This window comes from Vidua chalybeata, chromosome 5, assembly GCF_026979565.1.
Source record: "Vidua chalybeata isolate OUT-0048 chromosome 5, bVidCha1 merged haplotype, whole genome shotgun sequence".
In the NCBI taxonomy this organism is placed as follows: domain Eukaryota; kingdom Metazoa; phylum Chordata; class Aves; order Passeriformes; family Viduidae; genus Vidua; species Vidua chalybeata.
The window spans coordinates 12,514,739-12,519,408 of NC_071534.1; the positions used below are offsets into that span (position 1 = coordinate 12,514,739).

At 39.3% G+C, this 4,670-nt stretch overlaps 1 long non-coding RNA gene across 1 annotated transcript; it reads left to right on the forward strand.

Annotated features, from left to right (window-relative positions):
* Positions 1-2,370: 2,370 nt before the first annotated feature.
* On the forward strand, positions 2,371-4,305 carry LOC128788189 (uncharacterized). The gene is made up of 3 exons (XR_008430984.1): positions 2,371-2,438; positions 3,389-3,433; positions 4,146-4,305. It is a non-coding gene; the product is annotated as an uncharacterized LOC128788189 (long non-coding RNA).
* Positions 4,306-4,670: the final 365 nt, after the last annotated feature.

Below are 4,670 nucleotides of genomic sequence, written 5' to 3' on the forward strand. Positions count from 1 at the left end.
GGCCATCCCACATGAATCCATAATTTGTTGTTCTACAAGGTCATAGATCACCATGACATCAACAGGTCCCAGAAGACTTAGCTTGGTTGACAAAACCGGGAACAATATTAAGTGACCAAAATAAAAGAAACACTATGTGGAGAACAAGGAAAAGAAACAAAACCTGAGATGTTTCCTGTAGTCACACAGTGTATAACAAATACTGCATGTAGTCAAACTAAAATAATCTGTTTGGTGAAGACAGGAAGAGAACTATATGAAGCAGCTGGAATAGGATGGGTTTGAGTTAAATAAATAGATATTAAACATTTTTCACTTCCATTCAGTGTTAGAAATATCAAAACACAAAATCCACAATATATGCTAAATTTGTGGATAAAAAAAATTTTAAAAATCCCTTTTTTTTTCATTTGGTGGAGCTTTCAGCTCCATAGGCATATCTCCCTAAATTGTAATAGAAATGTTTTACTATCCATTGTCTAACTTGTAAAATATTTGATTTGGAAATAATTGAGATAAACTCCAAATAAGAAGGTTTCTTTTTAAGAAATTTGTCTGATCACTGCTTTATTATTATTGTGACACTTATTTATTAGAAAGTGTCCTCAGTTCTTTAGCATTATTTATCTAAGGAAATTAACGAATAATATAATTTTAAGAAATCTTTACCTGAAGGAAAGAAGTTGCTAGAATTGATTAAAGTTACAAGAGAGAGATTATTTGCTATAATACTTAGCAACTTTTTTTATACTAATGCATTTATAGTACTTCCATAGGCAGGTTTGCTAAATCTTTGGCAAAATATATTTGAGTTTGTTCTACAGGCCTTGCTCCTGACAGTTGCCAGGCACAGATAGCAGTGGAAACTGAAGTAATGTATTTGTTCACTGTTCAAGGATAGAGTTCCTGAAGCAGATCTGACCTGGACCAAAGCATGGGTCTATTTATATCTTTATGCCTACTGAGTTCCCAGTTGAGCATTCCTGCCTTGCTGCCAATCTATGGGTTACATTTTCCAGCCAGTCTCTTCAGTGACTGAGACCTTCCCAACTGCCCTGTCAGTTATGGTGGGAATCAGATTACGCAAACATGGCAGAAAGATGGAGTGCAGTAGAGAGGAAGGTGGAAATCTTCCTGTCGCTGTGAAAGGGATACCATCTGTCCAGCTGGAGGAACTCAGGTTTAGCTTTTTTTTTTTTTTTTTTTTTTTTTTTTTTTTTTTTTTTTTTGGCTGGTTGATATGACAGACAAGATTTGTGAAGAGCAATAAAACTGAATTTTATAGTAAGAGCACAGTGTCTTCACTCTTCTGGGCCAGTGGGAAAACAATCCCCTGAATGAGCCGACTTGCAACTATTCACTCAGCAGAGGTATCCTCATCCACTACTGCTTGCCACCAAAGGCTTCTTTTGGATAAAGTCTACACTAGTGTTTAACCAAGAGTGGGGACTCAGAAGTCCTACTCATAGTTGTATCTGAACAGAAGCTCTGAACCAACAGACAAACACAGAAAAAAAAAGTTATTTTATTGCACACTGGAATATTTTTCAGCTACTCTTACCTATGCTGAAGGTTAAGGAGAGGGAATGTGAGAGAATAGACGCAAAACCCCTGCAATTTAGTAACTAGAGTGCCTAGCCTGTAGGCACCTGTCTCCTGGAAGAAGATAGAAGCAGAGGATTTGGTACCTCACCTTCACGTGCAGTGTGTGCAGGGGATTGTAAGCGTTGCCATGAAAGCTTTCGTTGCAACTGAGGGACGCCTTGGGCTATGCAGCAGAGAAGAACCAAGCTGACAAATGAAACTGAGAAGACACTGGTTCCCACACAGGCAGAGAAGCAAGGAGTGCTCTGTCTTCTTGATGCCCAGGGCCTGTAGCTTTCCTTCCCTGAGAGAAAGCTGAGACTTATCTTCCAGTGAAGGGAGTGCAGTCTGCTCTGAGCAGGGAAGCTGCTTAGCTGTGCAATAACTATGTGCAATTTTATAAGAAAGAAATATCTGAGAGGGACAGAAAAATAAAAGGAAGAAAGAAAATAGAGAAGTGAGTAGGCTTGGCCAGCTGAGCAGAGAGCACTGGCCATGCCAGGACATCCTCTCAGGGCCTGGGATGTTTGAAGAGAAGAAAACATTTCTTACTCATGTTTTCATGTCCCAGCTGCATTAAACGGTGGAGGGAGCATGCGACTGCATGCACAGGTTTTCTGACTGTGTCCCAAGGGGCTAAAAGTTGGGTACTCATCCACATCCAAAGCCAAGAAAATTTTTCAGAATGAAACTTTCATTTAAGAGTTTGACTTTCAGGACACTCTCTGAGGAATGAGAAATTTTTATTGTATCTTTGACTCAAAATTGTATTTCCCATCTCAAAGGTAAGTTTCCTGAACATTGAGGTGAGAATGGGAAGAGACGTCTTTCACACCCTTAGCTGAAACACTCAGGTGAGTGAAAATGGATCAAAGTTTACTGGAGGGACTAAAGGAGACAAAGAGGTAGAGCATGATTTGAGCACCCAGGTTCAGGGTTCTTAGTTTACAAAGGAGATGGCCTGGGCTACAATATTCTGTGTCAAAGAACAGTTGCTGTGTTTTATACTAAAGAAAAACTGTCCCAACAACAGAGACACCAAAACTCTAAGTTTTTTCATCCTAAGCTGATGTCTTAACATTGGACTAGCATATTTCTTTGTTTCATTGTCATCTCTTCTTTTGATTCAGCAATCCTCTTTATAGAGTGACACAGCTTGGATGGAGAGAAAGGGGAGAGAGAATGTGGAGACAAGGGTCAGTGTCAAAGACTATAAGTTGTCCTTTGCTCCAGGCTGTGCTCCCACAGTTGAGACATTATTCTCAGATCCATCTTTCCTGGATCTGAAGATTGAATTGAGCTACAGGTTCTTCTGCCTGGATGAAAACCTCCTAGAGTGAAGCTATTAAAAAAAAAACAACAAAAACAAAAGTGGGGGGCATTTGTTCTCCTGAGTCTTGTGCAAGAAAGAGTGATTCCTACTACGTCTTGGAAGGAATTGTTTCCCATTAGATTGTTTTAGAAACACTCCAGCCAAGCTGTCCAGAATAGACCTCACATTAAACAGTGAATATAAAGTAGAAGAAGAACGCTAAGTAGAGGAAGGCCCAGTTTCTGAATCTAAACAGGGCTTAGGCATGAGCAGCACAGACCTGGCCTAAATCCTGGTAATGGTTTAGTTCCATACAAATTTTATTCTCTTCCCCCTTCACTTCTCAAAGTAGAATACACCTAGTAACATCTTTTAAATTCTTAAACATTTCCCAATGCTTGGATTCTTTGCTCGTTTTCATATTCAGATACCGTCTATTGAACTTTTGGACTCATTTCTGCCTCTAGTTTGTTCTTTTTTATTTGTCCCCAGCATACAGCTGAGACTCAGTTTCCTGACTGCCTGCTCACAAGGAAGGTGAGTCTTTGACTTTGGCTGCCCTTAACATCACCATGGCCTGATTTTTCCCAAAAGGCCCAGGGTTAGGCCATATGTAAATAGGGATTGCTGGAATTGCAATTGTGGGTGCAAGTGCCTAAATCCTTCTTAAAGCCCCTACTCAGCACTGTAAGGTTGAAAACAATAAAGTAAAGCCAGGAGGTTCTGAGGCAGATATGAAAAGTTTGAGGTAAGGAGTTTAAATAAATGCTGGGGGAACTGGTGGTTCCTTTTCATGATGGGATAGTAATTCATTCATGCTGGAAGCCTTTGTACAGGGACTATATGAAGTCTTTAATTAAAGTTGATTAAAATGGTAATTTTGAGCCCTGATAGTTTAGAATAACATTTTTTTCTCTCCTTGCTCCATATCTGAAAACCTTTAAACTACTTCACTGAACTGCAACCTAAGTAATCCTGCTCCTATTTTTAGGGACATAAGCCCTGGCTTCAGCAGGGCCATGGCAGTTAGAATAAGAAGATTTTCCAAGTGTGGAGGATTAGCCTTTGCAGCAGTTGTATGACAAAGCAATATAGTTGCCAGTGATAACAAGGAGGAGGAAAGAATTTATCATTTATTACATATTCATATTTGCCTTTTTTTAACACAGAAATTTGTGAAAATGCATCCAAAATGATTCTATGTTTTTTGTTTGTTTTGTTTTTGTTTGTGTGTTTTTTAATTACTCAGAGCTTTCAGTTCCACAAATGTCTCACCTCACTGCAGCGCAGAATAGATGAGTACTGGATGCCAGTTCTGTCCTGGAATTGAGAACACTAAGCATCATAGTTTGGGTCCTGTCTAATCCTCTGGTGTGGAGTTAACCTGCTGAGACCTAAAAGCTCCTCTCTTCCTGGTACTGATCTTTGTAATCATGAGGAAAGCAGCTAATTAAATACACAGATGAAGGGACATTTTATTATTCATCTCTTAGATATCTATACTAGCTTTAAAATCCATGCTCCAGCTGAGCAAGTGAACTAGTGCCCTTAAATTTTATGACATCAATCCTGCAGTTGGTGAACCTGCAAGATGACAAAGGAGATAAAATTACTGATCAGCAAACCAGTAAAGGATAGTGCAGAAGGCTAAGAAGTAAACTTGTCATTAAAACAAAAAACCCCATCTCACAACTTTCTCCCTTACTTTCCTCAAACAAAACACCCAAACTCAAAGCTCTGTTATAGTCCAGCCGGTGAAACACACAGGGTTTCA